The 18,824-nt window shown below is 39.8% G+C and overlaps 1 protein-coding gene and 1 non-coding gene across 2 annotated transcripts in view; both read left to right on the top strand.

The window, feature by feature from the left end:
- LOC103210983 overlaps positions 1-18,824 on the top strand; it is a 652,718-nt gene that overhangs the window by 451,386 nt on the left and 182,508 nt on the right. The window lies entirely within an intron of this gene.
- TRNAL-CAA lies at positions 3,193-3,299 on the top strand. Its single transcript has 2 exons — positions 3,193-3,230; positions 3,254-3,299. It is a non-coding gene; the product is annotated as a tRNA-Leu (tRNA).

The raw sequence follows: 18,824 nt of genomic DNA on the forward strand, positions 1-18,824 counted from the left end.
ATTCCTACTAAAGTGAAGGATAAGTTATTGTATCTGGCTTCCCCCACAACTAAAAAGGAGGCACAATGTCTGGTGGGCCTCTTTGGATTTTGGAGCAAAGCCCTGCCATCCTCTGCAGATAACTACTCTCCTTTTGAGAAACAGCTTTTGGCTTGTTACTGGGCTTTAGTAGAGACTAAACGCCTAACCATGGGCCACCAAGTCACCATGAGGCCTGAGCTGCCTGTCATGAACTGGGTATTGTTTGGCCCACAGAGTCATAAAGTTGGATGTGCACAGCAGCACTCTATCATTGAATGGAAGTGGTATATAAGAACAGGGCTCGAGCAGGACCTGAAGGTACAAGTAAGTTGCATGAGGAAGTGGCCCAAATGCCTGTGGTCTCCACTCCAGTCACATTACCTTCCCTCTCCCAGTCTACACCTATAGCCTCATGGGGAGTTCCTTATGATCAGTTGACTGAGGAAGAGAAAACTCGTGCCTGGTTTCCAGATGGTTCTGTGCGACATGAAGGCACCACTCTAAGAGGCTGTATATGCTCTAAACCAGCATTCAATATATGGTGCTGTTTCTCCAATAGCCATAATTCATGGGTCCAGGAACCAAGGGGTGGAAATAGGAGTGGTACTACTCACTATTACCCCTAGTGACCCACTCAAAAAGTTTTGCTTCCTGTCCCTGCTACGCTATGCTCTGCAGGTCTGGAGATCTTAATCCCAAAAGGAGGAACACTCCCACCTGGAGAGAGAATGTTGATCTCATTGAGCTGGGAGTTAAGAATGCCACCCGGCCATTTTGGCTTCCTCATGCCTCTGGATCAACAGACAAAGATGGGCATTACTGTACTATCTGGTGTGATAGATCCTGATTACCAAGGGGAAATTGGATTGGCTTTACATAATGGAGGTACAGAAGAATATGTCTGGAATACAGGAGATTCTTTAGGACGTCTCTTAGTACTACCATGCCCTGTGATTAAAGTCAATGGAAAATTACAGCAACCCAATTCTGATATGACTGCTAATGGCCCAGACCCTTCAGGAATGAAGGTTTGGGTCACCCCACCAGGCAAAGAACCACGACCAGCTGAGGTGGTTGCTGAGGGCAAGGGAAATACAGAATGGGTGGTAGGAGACAATAATTCTGAATATCAGCTACGACCATGTGACCAGTTGCAGAAACCAGGACTGTGATTGTTATTTCTTCATTGTATATGTGTATCAAATATTTTTGTTTCCTTCTGTTATGAAGTATGAAATGTAAACAAGGTTAATGTGTTTCAGTTTTACGCATGTTAGTGTATCATGTTAGGTGCAAAAATGACTTTATAATCATCCTTATTTAGAGATTATATATAGTTAATGAGATGTGTACAACTGCCAAGTTGACAAACGGCAGACTGTGGTGGTTGGAGTTGTGTGTCAACTTGGCTGGACCACAATTCTGAGAGGTTTAAGCAGTTGTGATGTGAGTTATTCCCATGAGGAGATCAGATGTATGTGTTTTGAGCAGCCAATCCATTGAAAGGGAATTTCCCTAGGGGTGTGGCCTGCTTCCAATATATTAATGGACATTTTGGGAAAAAGAGATACTCTTCTGTGGATTGGGAGTTTGTTTGCTGCCTACAACTGTCCATGAGCGAACCAACAATCCACCATTTGGCCTGGAAATCTCGGGTTTGTCATTACTTGGAGTCAACAGCCGGTATGTTGTTACGTGCCATCGAGTCGGACCTGACTCATAGTAGATGCCGAGGCAGTATCACTGTGGAAGTAGATTGCCCAACTGGTGGGTTTGAAGTGTCAGCCTTCTGGTTAGTAGTCAAGTACCTTAGGCACTATGCTACCAAAGCTCTCAACAGCTGGCATACTGCCTGCCAACCTTGAGTTTGTCAGCCCCTGCAGCTGTGGGAGTTGGGAAAAAGCCTTCAGCTTGATGTTTGATCCAAGCACTTGGGGCTTGCCAGCTTCTGTAAGTGTGGGAGCCATTTTCCTAAGATTTTTTTTTTTTTTCTTTCTCTCTCTATAAATTTTACTCTCGGAAGAAAGGTTGGGCAATCTACTTCGGTAGCGATACTGCCTCGGAAACTCAAGGAGGAGTCTCTATGAGTCGGATCCCACTTGAGGGCAATGGGTATAAGCCTTACTGGTTTTACTTCTCTAGGGAACCCAGACTAACAGGGGGTTCAAAAGCAAAGAGAAGTTTTGAGTGAGATGCCAAGGGCTGAATGACAGAGCATGTGAAAGAGCAAGATTTTAGCAAGTTTGAACAATTTTAATCAATATGTTTAATCAGTATGTTTGCTATAAAGTGCTTGGAAAGTAGACACAATAGTCCAGAAACGGAAATGGAGCAGAGAAGGTGCAAAAGCAGGAGGAGTCTCCAAATGCCAGAGGCAATAAATAGAATTGTAAAGGTGAATGGTCTCTTGGGAAACTGGTCACATGCTTTGCTAGGGAAAGTACTTTTACCGTCATTTCATGTTACTCCCGTAAGAGTATTATTTTTTAAAATATTTTATTGTGTTTCAGTGAAGGTTTACACAGCAGTTTATGTTTCCATTCAACAATTTCTACTCAAATTGTTCAGTGACATTGGTTACATTTATGGGACCCAGTAGAAGTGTCCCGTAGCCCCATAGGGTTTCCAAAGCTGTAAATTTTTATGGACGCGTCCTCACCTTTTTGGTTAGCAGCCAAATGCTTTAACCACTGCTCCACCAGAGCTTCTTGTTTCAACCTAAAACCACCACCAACAACAAACCCACAACCATCGAGTTGATTGGGACTCTTAGAGACCCCACAGGACAGAGTAGACGTGCCCCATAGGGTTTCCTAGGCTGTAAATCTTTACGGAAGCACAGTGCTTCACCTCTTTCCTGCGCAGGAGCTCATGGGTTCGGAAAAAGTCAGCGTCCCAAGTCCCGCATTCCTTAAGGCCAATCTGATAACTCACGGTCTTTAGGGGCAGGCTCCAGTGGGGCGGGGGTAGCGTCAGCAGAAAAAGGGCATGGGGGATTGGTCTCATCTTTAGGATCGCATTAATTCTGTCGCCCAGTGCAACTTCCAGGTTCATGTAAAACTTGTTCTTCCCTGGTTTTCTGTTTGTAGAAACAGTATTTTCCTCTTTTTTTGATGAATCAATCCTCGGTATTGTCTACAATTGCTGTCCTGCAGAAACCGTGATACAGGTGTCAGGATGGCCGAGTGGTCTAAGGCGCCAGACTCAAGCGTATCCTTCCCGTGCTCGGGGTTTCTGGTCTCCGAATGGAGGCGTGGGTTCGAATCCCACTTCTGACACGCTACTGTTCTGTTTTTGTCAGTCATTCTTCATCAAAAGTCTTGGAGCCCGCAACATCTGAGGTTTCTTCTTGCTCTTGACTGCTTAATTCACCTCCTGCTCTTGCAATCACATCTGCTCTCGCCCTGCCGGCGTTGCCCTATTTTGAGCCCCTTCAAGTACTAGGCAGTCAGTCACTCTAGGTTTCTAAGTCTTCATCCTCTTCCAACTGTCCGTAGTGCAATTCTTTTTGCCCCAAAAATGCCTGGTCCCAGAAAAGATGCCTCTTCCAATGACCCAGACCGTATGTATCGATCCCACAGAAAAACACAGCAAAGAAAGAGGTGTCTCTTGCAACTGAAAACCAGTGGACAAACGAAAAGTCCTGTCCTAGAGAATTCTGGAATGTTTCCAGAGCCAGTACCACGCAATTTAAATCCCTGGCTCTGCTGCAGATCCTTTCCTTCCAGAAGAAAGTAGGCTGTGGATTTTCATGAGGTGGTCGTCACTTGTTCCGTGAGCCATCTGACAAATCAAAGATGAAGAACATTCCTTTAAAAAACATAAAAACAAAAGAGAAAAAGTCCTCCCTTTCTGGAAGAGCCCTTCATGCAGACGCCTATAAAGTATATTATTCAGGGCCAGATTAAGGCATATGAGGACCCTAAAAACTATAATCTGTGCTAGCCCTCCTGGTCATACTCATGAATACAAATGGACTATGTGAGTTGTATATATTCATATGTGTGTCTTAGCTGTCCACGATGTAACTTCTTTTTATATTATTAATGATTGAATGCATTTAGCAGAATAAGATGAACTGGATTATAAAATTTTTAGAGGATGTGGAGTACTAAGATTTTTACTATTATATAGCACATTTTTTACAAAAAGAACATTCCATATATTCTACAATAAAGAAGTCAATGAATTTAGTTGTTTCAAAAATCAGTGTAAAATTCTGTTGATCTCCCACAACGAAAAATTAACGTTCATCAAGTTCACTTTAAATGGTTCATACTCTAATTTTGATGCTGGTTTCATAATAAATATTACCATTATAAATGAACAAAAGAAAAGATGTCATAAAAGAAAATTTAATTATCTGAAGACAAATATTGTAACAACACATTACTATATTTTATTTTTAGATAGATCTTTCATCTCCAATGTTATAATTAAAAACATTTTTTCTACTCTTTGCTCTTACAAATTCTTCAATGATTTTATCATAATTAAACTACTGAACAGTGTCTACTTCTATACATAATAAGGATAATTAATTGAGTATTTCTTGAATCATTGTTGTATGCTGGGGGTTTTTGAGTCTCTTTAAGGACAAAAATGAGTGTTCTATCATGCAGTTTGTGATCATTAAAGTTAGGATTATGCATAAAGCAATTTCAACATTGAGGAACAAAGATTGTATTTTATCTTCTATTATGCAATCATACATGCCTACATGAGTAAAATTTGTCTTTCCTGAATCTGTAAACTTAGTTCTCATACAAGAATGAAATCATTGCACTTCTCTGTAAAAGTTTGTATTTAAGTCATTGAGATAAGCCTGCACTAATTTCTTGGATGCCTTCATGCATTCTGCATCAGATATATCCACTTTGTTTAAGAAGGGAAATCTATCTGAAAGCACTTCATACATTTTCACCTTCTTTCCATGCAATATTTGAGTGTAGCAATGACAGTGTAGTATGTGGTTATGCGAAGTTGATCTCCGGCACTCAGTGAACTTTCAGAGCAATTCTGTCATTCAGTTGTTTCTAATGCTTTTGCAACTGAAGTGTGTGATAATCAGTATTTGGCAGTATTTATTTTGTTGTATTTTCAAAAATTACAGAATCTTCTGTTAAATTATGTAAATATCCTGTAGTGACTGGTAGAGATCTGTGTGTCTTTAAATTTACTTCTGAATCTTGAAGAGCTTGACTCATTCAATGAAAATGCTGCTGTATATTATTTCATATAACCAACATGAATACATACTCTAGTTTACATTTTGGTGGTGATGTTTTCAGCTTCTTCTGGAATCTCCATTTTTGTGTCTGGTCTTTAGCAATATCTCTAAGGCATCTAGAATCTGAGTGTACGATTCCAGGATTACACTTGTTGCTACAGCATGCACTTCCCAAAGTGTATTAGAAAGACAATTTAATACTTGATCATTGCCGAAATATGTCTTAAGAACTGCTCATCATTGAGCAGAGGCAGCAAAAAATGAGTAGAAACTGAAGAGTTAAAAAAAAAATCAACTGGCTTCAGATAACAATCTACTGAGCTAGGCTGTGCTACAGAATTGAGTGAATGTGCAGGACATGGTATGAAAATGTCATACTCATTATGTTCTAAAATTTTCCATTTCATGCCTTTGTAATACCCTGACATAAAGGCAGCATAGTAATAGGACTAGCCTCTGCACTAGAAAAATCAATTTTGCAAACTTCACATAAATAGTGAAGTATTTGATTTGCAATTTCTTCACCACTATATTTTTAAGCTAGTAAATGTGATAAATTGCTCAACAGGTTTTCCATCTGTTCAAGATGGATACGTTAAAACAATATCTAGTTGATCTGTATGAGAAAGATCAGGATTAGAATCTACAGACAAACAAATATTGAGCTATACTTATTTCAATGAAAAGAATTTATTGAACTTTATTACTTATTAAATTTATTAAAATTCTTCACACATTTTTTTAGACATATATGATGGTTTGCCCTTTCCTATGTTACCATATTTTGAGATGTGACCTGCTAAAAATGGATAAAACTGAGCAACAAGTTCAAGTAAACCCCCTAAATTTCCATTTTGTGGGGACTTAAACACTTCATTTCTTCTTCAAAAATATAGTCCACATTCAGCAATTGTTATGGCAATAGTAACACATGGAAAACCAGCTTTCCAATAGTGACATTCTTTATTAATTTGTGTTTTCAGTTCATGAGTTAAGCCAAAACCATGCCTTCAGTCTAAATATGACAACATACAATCTGTGTGAATTGAACTGTTTTCATGTTTATCAATCACATTCAATATGTGCCAATCGTTAAATTCATCCATAGCAAATTGAGAATTACATGATTTAGGATTGAATAGTTTGCAAACAAAATATTATTTAGAGCTCACTGATAGACAATACAGTAGCCACTCACTCTTGTAATTTGCAACATTAGCTTTGCACCCTAGAAATATATTCTGGCTACAGAATCTTGTTTACCATCCAGAAACTTTCAACACAAAATTTCAAATGGTTCCCTGTGATGCTGACAATCACTTGGCCCTCTTGATGCAGTAATTCACCTCATTAGAAGAAAAATTATTCTACAAAGCAGGATTTGTATTTCTGATTTCTGTTACTTATGGGGTTGTGTAGGATGAGGATGTTGCTGTGTTGTTGTTATATGCTGTTGTGTTGTTGTTATATGCCGTGGAGTTGGACCTGACTTGTAGTGACCCCTCCTTGGATTCCCGAGGCGATATCACTACGGAAGTAGATTGCACAACCTTCCTTCCGAGGAGTGGCTGGTGGGTTTGAACGGCCAGTCTTTTGGTTAGCAGTCAAGTGCCTTGGGCACTACACTACCAGAGCTCCTACACAGATCAATATTGATTTTCTAAATAAGGTCTTATATTTTGAGGAGATCTAGAAAAGAGTTCTAGAGGTATAGTGGTTAAAGCATTCAGCTGCTAACCAAAAGATTCCTTGGAAACCCTCTAGGCTAGTTTTACTCTGTCCTATAGAGTCATAATGAGTTGGAATGGAATCAATGGCAGTAGGTTTACTTGGGTTTTGGTTATGGGAACTGCAGATATGACAATTTTATATTCTATAATAATTTCACTTTCTATACCATTATTAATTTTTATTTTATTTTTAATAAACCATAGCAAGGAATGGATGCAGATTTTGGGGTAAATTCTGTTACATATGTATTGGTAGTAATTTCAGCACCAGTGGTTACTAGTACAACGGTTTGCACCCATTAAATTCCAGTGTTCAACAGAAGTCTCTTTTGATTCATTACATTTTTAAAAGGAAATTAATTTTGGAATTGTTTTAGGAATTCACAAGTCATTTTCTTTTTATCCTTTGCAAGCTTTCGTTTTTGTGCTCCACTTAGCTGTTGCCATTTCATTTGATCTGGATGTAAAATAATGTCATGTTAAAAAATTTGGTTCTATGGTAGCAAATAAGTTCAAATAATTGAAAAGAAATAAAATTTACAAAACAAATTAAATTCATAAAATAAAATTTACATTCAAATTTGGATGTAAACACAAAATTTATGTTTGAAAATTAGTAAGTAAAAAAATGATTTGTATGTAATCTGGTTCTTCATGTCTGAGATAATTAAAACAAGTAGTACTTACAAGGCAGTCAGAAACAATTTCATTAGTTTGTTGTAGGAAGTTGATTGGCAGGCCCTTAGCAGATCTACATGAATGTTTTCTTCTTGAAATAATACTTAAATTTTGTACCCTCACTTTCTGTCCTTTGATGCTGCATCTCCACAGCTCATTGGACTACTGCTGATACCTGATAGCAGAAACCAATCACAAAGAGATAATAGAAATAGAAGTGTATGTTCAGTCTGAAAACTTATCTTGGTTTGCACTGCACAGTGCAGGACCAGATAGGTCATGAGTTACATGATTATGGTATTGGTACATTTTTTATGTTGTCGGTGAGAAAGAACTGAATGTGGGGTTATACTCGATCAGTCCAAAGTGAAAAGGTAAATATAATTGTTATCATATACAAATTTTATAAAATTTACATTTTATTTCTTTGTGGAATTGTTCAACTCCCATATTCAAAGATATGTATATAACTGATGTAACAATAGCACCACTTCTCGACAAGCAAGTTTGTTTTGCAAATCATACAATGTCAATCAATTTTTTAAAAGGAAGTCAGTCTGAAGAGAAATGGAAAATAAAATACATTTATGTAGTTTTTATTATCTAAAAATTCATTTAATTTATTTCCTCAAAGAATTGTTTGACCTCCTGACTGGAGTGGCTGGATCAGTAGATATGGATGAACAAGATGGTTCTTTCAAAATGGATCAAAGACCTGTTATTTGTTAATATAAGCTATCCTTGCCCAGTAGCCACTCATGTTGGATTCAGTTGCATATTGAGTGAATATAGCAAGAGTTAGACTGGGCAGCCCACCTCCACCTCTTGTTTATGAGAAAGAAATAGTATACTACCAAAAGACATGCCTAGATAAAAAACAAAACAAAACAGAAATGAGTTTCAGTTATATAGGAGGAGACTGTAGGAGACAGATGTCAATAAAGGTATTGAAGTGGAAGGGACCTCATAGCTTAAACAACCTTGCATGTGGCACCATCATGACCTTGCATGAACTTTATTTCTGGTTGGCACATTCTCATGCACAGGAGCTGGTATCAGTTTCATTTAATACCCTGACAGCTCCCTTCCACTCTGATGCTCACTTTTCCTTGTGCCCTGTCTGCTTGGCATCTATGAGTCTTTATTCTGGACAACTGGTGCCCTTATTTTATTGATGTCCTAAGCACATGCTTACCTTACTTATTGTATAATCCATCCCTAATATTACTTAAGGAGCTCTGGTGGCGTAGTGCCTAAGCCATTTGACTGCTAACCAGGAGGTTGGCAGTTCAAACCCACCAGCCACTCTGTGGAAGGCAGAGTGGGCAATCTACTTCCATAAAGATTTATTGCCTCAGAAACCCAAAGGTGGTTATTATGAGTTGGAATTGACTTGATGGCAATGAGTTTGGTTTTGGTTTGGTTAATATTACTTGTCTCCTGGTTGGGAAATGGAACTTCAGCCTTACAACTAGCAAGCCAAAACACTCACTGCTCTGCTAACAAATTGCAAAATGAAAGTTCTTTCCTTGGTCATTTTCCTGAGGTGTTATCCATACATATATCAGGTCCTGGGCATTTCATGTGGAAAGACTTACTGAAATCGTCATTGCTTTCTATACACAGAGAAGAATCTGTTGTTAAAAAGTTCTATCAAAAAGTTTTTTCCTTTAAATTTTATTTATTTTGTTGTTGAGAATATATGCAATGCTTGAATAATTTCTTTTAAAATGATCAGCATGAAGCTTATACAACTATGAGACCAGAAGAAGTAGAAGGTGTTGGCTACTACTGTCAACCACTTGGAAGAGGATCTTTGTAGGAGATCCTGGATAGACAGGGGAAGCAATCTGGAACAAAACTCAAAATCATTTGGGAAAAAAAAAAAAAAAAAAGGGGGAACAGGTTTACTGGCCCGATGGAACGTGGTGGAACCACTTAGACTATGGCCCCTAGCTGCCCTTCAGGTCTGGAATTGAACACACACCTGTAGCTTCTAGCCAAGCAGTAGATAGGCATACTAGTTGAGCATTTACCTGAGGTAGATATACTCCTTGGAGAGAACAAGCAAGAGAGAAAAAAGGGCTGCTCAGGCACAGGGAGACAGCTCAGGGGGTAGGAGTGTATGGAGGGATGGACACAGGGAAGCAGTACCTATCGGGAGGAAGTGGGAGAGGAGATGTTGCATTGTGCTAAATAGTGGTCAATGTCATGAGACAAAGTGTATGTGATCTGCTGTATGGAAAGTGTATTTGCTCTGTAAATTTTCACCCAAATCACAATAAAAATAAAAATTAAAAAAAATAAATAAAATGATCAGCATGAGTCTGGTCCTTATGAGGCAGAGGTTAAAGTAGTCCCAAGTGCCCAACTTTTCCAAACTCCTGCACCACTCCATCACCTCTAACATCACCTCCTCCTCCTCCCCTCAGTATCCTCCCTCCCACCTTACAGTTTCATATTTCCCTGTAACTTCTCACAGAACTTATAAACTGCTAAGGAAATAGCTCACACAATGGTAGAGGGTGGGGGTCTAGCAAGTTCCAAATCCGTGGGTCAGGCGCAGGTCTGGAGGTTTCTCCTCATGCACATGGTTGCAAGGGATGGTGAACCCAAATCAGCAGGTCATTTGATTGGCTGCTGTCTCAAGTCCAGGGTTGAGGTGGTGAAGAACGAAAAGTAGGATCAGATCACAAGCAAGAGAAAATGAACTTGGCCCAAACATCCACATATATACCCTCAAGGAAACTAAAGGTGGTGCCTTCACTCAGCCTCCACCAAGGCGGGATTCAAGATACATCCCACCCTAAACAGGCATAACCAAAAAAACCCAAATCCACTGCCATTGAGTCAATCCCAACTCATAATGACCCCCTTGGGCTTCCAAGGCTGTAAATCTCAACTGAAGTTGATTGCCCCATCTTTCTCCTGCAGAACAGCTGGTGGGTTTGAACCACTGATCTTTGGATTAGCAGCCAAATGTCTTACCCACTACACGACCAGAGTTCCTTAAAACAAACATAGAGGCTAGATTTTATAATACATCACAAAATACCAAAAAGCTCACTGTCATCAAGTCAGATCCAACTCATAGCAACCCCTCCTCAGGTTTCTGAGGCAGTATCAGTACAGAAGTAGATTGCCCAACCGTCCTTCTGAGGAGTGGCTGGTGGGTTTGAACCGCCAGCCTTCTGGTTAGCAGTCAAATGCTTTAGGCACTACACCACCAGAGCTCCTCATCACAAAATGGAAGACTATATTGAGGGTCATATTAAGCAATTCACTATACTGCACACAGCAAAACTTACCCCAATTCAACAGTTTCTATGTGTACAATTTAGTGACATTGATTACATTCTTTGAATAGTGCAATCATTCTTACCCTTCTTTTCTGAGTTATTCCTCCCTCATTAACATAAATTTACTACTACTATTATTCGAATTTATGTACTAACCACTAAAGACAAAAATGAAGAAACTGAAGATGTTTACCAACTTCTGCAGTTTGAAATTGAGCAAACATGCAATTGAGATGTATTGATTGGAATGCTCTTAAGGTCTATCCCCAGCAAAGCAAAAGCTTACAGAAAAGTTTGTGCAGAGAATCTGAAAAACTGACCCAGAATCACTCTCAGAGATATCAAAGTCTATTTGGTGGGGGAGCTTACAGAAAATCAGCACTGCATCCAGTGGCGGCCAGCTGGTCAGGTTCCAAATCTGTACCCCACTTCCTGTTTCCCTCAGGTTTATATACCATAAGGTGAATAACCAAAGGTAGGCTTTAAAGGACTAGGGGCCTGACAAAGAGGTGCCTGGTTCCAAGCAGCCAGAGGTGGTAACAATGCCCTGAGACTGGTGGTCAGGCAGAAGACATTTCTTCTTGATAAGAAGACAAAATGCTGCCATACACTAACTAAGGAATGTGGTCCATGATGGGGGTTGGGGGTGGGTGCGGAGGTGGGTGGGAATGACATGGCATTTTCTTTCTAAGATGGATTTTACTTTCAAGATGGAATCCAGAACACAGAAACATGCACAAAAGATATAGACAGCAGAGGCAAATACTGTTACATGTACAATACTGTTACCAGTGGCAGCAAACACTAGGCTATGGGTGAATGCATAGATAGGTGAGAAGATCAAGTGTAGGTAGGTGAACAGGACCCAAGACCAAGACCAAGACCAAGGATAGATTTCGCTAAAGATAGTCTTACATATATACTTGTGCTACAAAAATATCCATATACAGTACAGTAGTCATGTAGGAATAACAAGGTCCTTACCCCCTATCATGAAGAGCCAATGATCACAACAGGTTGAAGAGGGAAAGCAAAAGGTTTATTGAGTATGATACCCAAGGAGAGACAGAGAGAATCACTCCTCTAAAATGCCTGTCTCCCCAAGCAAAGGGGTTAACATGGTTAACATATAGGGAAATGGGAAGGAGGTTGAAGATCCCTTGGACTGCCAGGAATGTCTTTGTTCTTCTCTTTCCTGGTTACTCCAGACTCAGCATCCTTCTTCCCAGGGTCATCTTGCTTCATAGGTTATGGTTCTCAACTGAAACCAGTCATGGGAGAGGGTTATGCTTAGAAGAATACATAATTGAAAATAACAAATCTAAAGAACCCAGCCTCTGTAAAGAGGTTGGCTATTCTATTTACTTAAAAGAAAGTAAAAGAGAAGGAAAATACCAAGTTAGTCACCATGATTAATATCTGCTTTAATCATGCCTGCTATTCTGTTAAAGTTCTGCAATTTTCAGTGAAGGGCCCTTCCACTTCAGCTTTCCACGGCAACAGGGGACAAGGTTGGAATAGCTTCTCAGAGACAACCAAACATCTTGAAGGAGAGAGTCACTGGGCCTGCGGGTTTGAGACCATAGTCTCAGGGGGAATCCATGCTCAATTGGAGCAACATGGTACATAAAAATCTGCATCCTACTTTGGTGAGTAGCGACTGGGGTCTTAAAAGCTATCAAGCAGCCATCTAAGATGCAACCATTGGTGTCCCCTCATCTGGAGTAAAGAAGAGTGAAGAAAATCAAAGTCATTTGGAAACAATAAGTCCAAGGATATGATGGACCACAGGGACCTCAGCATTCAGACTCTGACACCTGGCTACCAGTGCCAGCACTCAGAAGGGGTTCAGAATTGGAGATCCTGGATAGGGTGGGAGGAAAATGTGGAACAATATTAAAAAATACAAAAATGACCAGATTTACATGTCAGATAGTCTGGTGGAACCCCCAAGACTATGGTTCTGGGTTATCCTTCAGTCCTGGAACTAGAGTCACTACTTTCTACAGGCAAACAGTAGAAAGGGCTATGGGCAGAATACCTACTCCAGGGAGATGCACCCCTGCAATCAATCAACCATGAGGCATCAGAAGGGCAGTGTTTGCGTAGATGGAAAGCTGGAGAGACAGGAATGCATAGATAAGAAGGGCACAGGGAAAGGGTAGTTGCAAAGAGGAGATGGGAGGAGAGCTTTTTATGCTTGGGGATAGTAATCGGGAGTACGAGGCTAGATGTGTATGAACTCTTGTGTGCAAAATGAATCTGCTTTGTAAATTTGCACCTACATCACAATTAAAAAAAAAAAAAAAAAGATATCCAGGAGCCATTTTGGGGTGCTTGAAGGCCTAAATCATACAAATGCAAAAGTTCAAAACAAAGAAGAATCATCAGGAGTTGGAAAATATGGCCTGCGAAATAGAAACGACACAAGAGATCACATGATAGAATTTTGCAAGACCAATGATTTATTCATTACAAAACACTTTTTTCAACAACATAAATGGCGGCTATCCATGTGGTCCAGATGGAATAAACAGGACTCAGAGTGACTATATCTATAGAAAAAGGCAATGGAGAAGCTCGATAACTTCTGTCAAAACAAGGCCAGAAGCTGACTGTGGAACACACCAATTGCTATATGCAAATTCAAGTTGGAGCTGAAGAAAATTAAAACAAGTTCATGAGAAATATGACTTTATTCCATGCCACCTGAGTTTAGAGACCGTCTGAAGAATAGATTTGACACTTTGAACAGTGATGGCTGAAGACCAGACAAGTTATGGGATGACATCAAGAACATCATACATGAAGGAAGCAAACAGTCAGTAAAAAGACAGGAAAAGAAGAAAAGATCAAAACAGAAGTCAGAAGAGACTCTGAAACTTGCTCTTGAACAAAGAGTAACTATAGCAAATGCAAGAAATAAAGAAGTAAAAGAGCTGAACAGATTTCCAAGGGTGGGTCAAGAAGACAAAGTAAAGTATTACAATGAAATATGCAAAGACCCGATGTTATAAAAGAGCTAAACAGAAAAATTTCAAAGGGAAGCTTGAGAAGACAAAGTGAAGTATTATAATGAAATACGCAGAGATCTGGAGTTAGAAAACTAAAAAAGAAGAGCACGCTCAGCATTTCTTAAGCTGAAAGAACTGAAGAAAAAATTCAAGCCTCAAATTGCAATATTGAAGGATTCTTTAGGCAATATATTGAATGATACAAGAAGCATGAAAAGCAGATTGAAGGAATACACAGAGTCACCATACCAAAAAGAACTGGTCAATGTTCAACCATTTCAGGAGGCAGTATACGATCAAGAACTAGTGATATTGAAGGAAGAAGTCCAAGCTGCACTAAAGGAATTGGTGAAAAACAAGGCTCTAGGAATTGGCGGAATACTGTTGAGATGTTTCATCAAATGGATGCAGCACTGGACTTGCTCACTCATTTATGCCAAGAAATTTGGAAAACATCTACCTGGCCAACCAACTGGAAGAGATCCATATTTGTGCCTGTTCAAAAGAAAGGTGATCCAACAGAATGTGAAAATTATCAAACAATATGATCGATATCACATGCAAGTAAAATTTTGCTGAAGATAATTCAAAAATGGTTGCAGCAGTATAGTGACAGGGAACTTCCAGAAATGCAAGCTGGATTCAGAAGAGGGTGTGGAATGTGGGATATTATTGCTGATATCAGATGGATCTTGGCTGAAAGTAAAGAACACCAGAAAAATGTTTACCTGTTTTGTTGACTATGCAAATACTTTAGACTGTGTGGATCATAATAAATTATGGATAACATTGGGAAGAATGGGAATTCAAGAACACTTATTTATACTCATGAGGAACCTGTACATAGACCAAGATGCTGTTCTTTGAACAGAACAGGGGGATACTGCATGATTTAAAACCAGGAAGTGTGTGTATTGGTCCTCTACTGCTGCTGTAACGGGAATATACCACAAGTGGATGGCTTTAACAAACAGGGATTTATTCTCTTACAGTTTAGGAGGCTGGAAGTCTAAGTTCAAAGTGCCAGCTTTAGGGGCTGGGTTAAAACTCCTTGACCTTGGGCTTCAGTTCTGGCTCTTGCTCCAACCACTTAAGCTGGAGGCTTCTCTTAACTCAGTCAGCTGCTGGCTGCTGAAGGTGACAAACGCAAAGACAACAAGTAAAATGGCACAGTCCCAAAATTATCAAGCAACATAGAAGGTTCAGGTCCAGAAGCAGTCCCAAGATCAGCACACAACATGGCAGGCTGCTGAACAAAGACTTGGTGACATGCAGGGTCCAAGCATGCCAAAAAGCTCAGAGACCTTTCTCAAAGCTGTCTTATTATACTAGGAGCAGACCACATCCCTAAGGTAACTACTTAGCTGCTCCAGTAGATTCCACCATGGGGAATAACTACATCCAGCTGCCCAGCTGCTCAAAACCAGGCCCAGCCAAGTTGACACACAACCTTAACTACCATAGAGTGTGTGTCAGGGTTGTTTCCATCCTTTCACCATACTTATTCAGTCGGTATGCTGAACAAATAATTTGAGAAGAAGGACCACATGAAGAAGAGCACAGGATTAGGATAAGAGGAAGACTCATTAAGAACCTGCGATATACAGATGACATAATCTTGCTTGCTGAAGGTGAATACGACTTGAAGCACTTACTGATAAAGATCAAGGACTACAGTCTTCAGTATGGATTGATTACACCTCAACATAAAGAAAATGAAAGTCCTCACAAATGGGCCAATAAGAAACATCATGATAAATGGAAAAAAGATTGAAGATGTCAGGGATTTCATTTTACTTGGATCCACGATCAACACCCATGGAAGCAGCAGTCAAGAAATCAGATAGCATAATGCACTGGGCAAATCTGCTACAAGGGACCTATTTAAAGTGTAAAGAACAAAGATGTCACTTTGAAGACTAAGGTGTGCCTAACCCAAGCCATTGTATTTTCAATTACATGAAAGCTGGACAATGAATAAGGAAGACTGGAGAAGCATTGATGCCTTTGAGTTGTGGTGTTGGCAAAGTATACTGAAAGTACTATGGACTGTCAGAAGAACAAACAAATTTGTCCTGGAAGAAGTGCAGCTGGAATGCTCCTTAGAAGCAAGAATAGCAGATTTCTTCTCACTTACCTCAGTCATTTCAGAAGGGACCAGTGCCCAGAGAAGGATATCATGCTTGGTAAAGTAGAAGGTCAAAGAAAAAGGGGAAGGCCCTCAATGAGATAGTTTGACACAGTGGCTACAATGATGGGCTCAAGCACAGCCAGGATTGTGAGGATGGCGCAGGACTGGGTAGTATTTTATCTGTTGTACATACAGTCACTATGAGTTGGAATCGACTCAATAGCACCTAACAAAAACAATAGAACACACTTGAATCTTGTCTCTTTTTCCCCTATTACAACTGAAAAATGGGACTGTTCACAGTATTAGCATAAACAAGAGTCCAGAAAAGTTTTATGGTCTATTTGAGTTTTCATCCTGCCAAAGAGCAAACTGAAGTTTCTGGTCAAATTAAAGCAAAATGTTTTATTGAAGAATGGTACAGTCTAGATCAGGCAGCACTTTGAGAAAATTCACAGAAGTCCTCTGGGGAGAGGAAATTTTCACAGAGTTTAAGTATAGAAAATCCACAAATTTATAAGGAAATATTTCTGATTGGTTGCCACTTATAAAATTACACTTTAACAGATACTAAACAGTTCTAACTCCTCGGAAGGAAGGTTGGGCAATCCTACTTCCATAGTGATACTGCCTCGGAAACCCAAGGAGGGGTCGCTATGAGTCAGGGCCTACTCGACGGCAAATAACAACAACAACAGACAGTTCTAAGATCCCATAAGCACTGTTCATTGATCATAAAATTTGAGTCAGCTAGTATCTTGTTAATCTATGGATATTTCAGGGGCAAGCCTGAGTAAAGATCCTTCCTGGGAAGATGCTGTGGGACAAAGGGAGGAAGGGAGCCTGCAGGCTTCTTGAGGTATGCTGGCTATCTGACTTTTAAAAATCAGCTCAGAAAAAGCAGTAAACAGCAAAGATGGGATCTGGCCTGCATCTTTGGCAAAAGCGTCTCCTTAAGCCAAGCACCTAGTTCTTTTGAGGTTCTTCACAATGTGCAAGCAGGGAAAAAGTCATCTACAGAGCAGGCTTAAAGAGGCAAAGTAATAGAGAACTCAGTGTTTCCCCACCCCTGTCCCCTGCTGAGCCCAGCTCATTTATTAAACTGGTTGCGCTGAGATTTGATATTTAAAGGGACAAGTTATAGTACTTTGCCATTAAGTATAATTTTGTTTTTTGTTTCAAGAAATTTTATAAGTCAGGGTTCTGAACAGCAAAAAGCAGAAGCTACTGAAATGGATGTCTTTTAAATATTTAGCATAATGTAGAAGATTTTGAAGTAGGCAAAAGCTATTACAGGCTATGCTTTCACTTGATTTTAGCCAAAGGCTGAGACGTGATTGCAGGCCAGTTACCCATTCCATGAAATGCTGGAGCTTCCAGGGATAAGCTCACTCTTTAGGGATGTGAGCTTTTGCTTTCTGTTTGTCTTTGAGTAGCCTATGTTACAACTCTTTAGAGAAAGAAGTTAACTTGTAGACAACGGATACTAATGGAAATAATTTCTGTCCATCTATAGACAAATTACATCTGGCAGAATGCAACTGATTGACCATGGATTTTAAGCAGCTTTGCCCTGTCTGCCATCAATTTGTAAATTAACTTTAGCGATACTTATCTGACTACCTATCTGTGGTACTTTAAATTCTTTTTTCCTAACTCTTAACTTACTGGTTCGTTTATTAATTAATGAGTTAAACTCATTTGAGTTTCATGTTGAGTTAAATAAAATCTTCAACACATGTTCATTTTATATTTGTATACGAGTAATATTTACCTGTTAACTCTCTAAGCATATGGAGATCCAGAGAATGAGGCGTGGAGGCCACTTTTCCAGAAGCAATGTCAAAAGCATACTGTATTAGAGCTTCAATTCTGAAGCACGTGGTTTGTGGAAGGCTGTGGTCTATGGTGGGAGCCCTAACTCCATTTTGAGTCTTGACATAAGTTTAGATGCCATTTGGATTCTTTCTGACCTTTAAACCAACATTGTGGCTATGCACGGACAAGTTCTAGGCCAAACCTAGGTAGGGCTGGTTTGCCTTCAGGAAGAGTGTGGTTTAAAGGAGATTATACTCGCATGAAGACCTAGGGAAATTGCCTGGGTGAAAACTGGGCAATCTACTGCAGAGATACCTCCTCGGAAACCCAAGGACGGGTCGCTATGTGTTGAATCGACTTGACGCCAGTGAGTTTGGTTTTTTGGGTTTTGTCCTTATCTAATTTAATTGAAGTTGGGGTCAGGGTATCGTCTTGTCCAAAGGCTAAGACGCGATTGCAGGCAGGATATCCATTCCATGAAATGCTGGAGCTTCCAGGGATCAGCTCACCCTTTAGGGATGTGAGCATTTCTTTTCTGTTTGTCTTTGAGTAGGCTATGTTACAACTCATTAGAGAGAGAAGTTAATTTGTAGAAAACTGATACTAATGTTTTGCCTTTGGCTAAAACCTTGTGGCTGTGACTCAGGCTGCATGGGAACGAGTGATACCTGAACCGCTACCTAGCCAGGCAGTCAAGCCCCAGAACCAGTCCAGTAACACTTTTTAATTTTCAGTTTGTATGGATCCCAATTATTGCTCATTCTGTAGTCCTGCCTGGGACAATGATGACTCGATCCGCCACCAATCATGATTTTGCAATGGTTCCTCATGCTTTCCCATCATATTTTTTCTAGTCCTTTTTTTTTTTTTTTTGACTGTGATTTGGGTGAAAGTTTACATCAG

Source organism: Orycteropus afer, unplaced genomic scaffold (genome assembly GCF_000298275.1).
Source record: "Orycteropus afer afer isolate SDZICR_OR568_19922 unplaced genomic scaffold, OryAfe1.0 scaffold00684, whole genome shotgun sequence".
NCBI lineage: Eukaryota > Metazoa > Chordata > Mammalia > Tubulidentata > Orycteropodidae > Orycteropus > Orycteropus afer.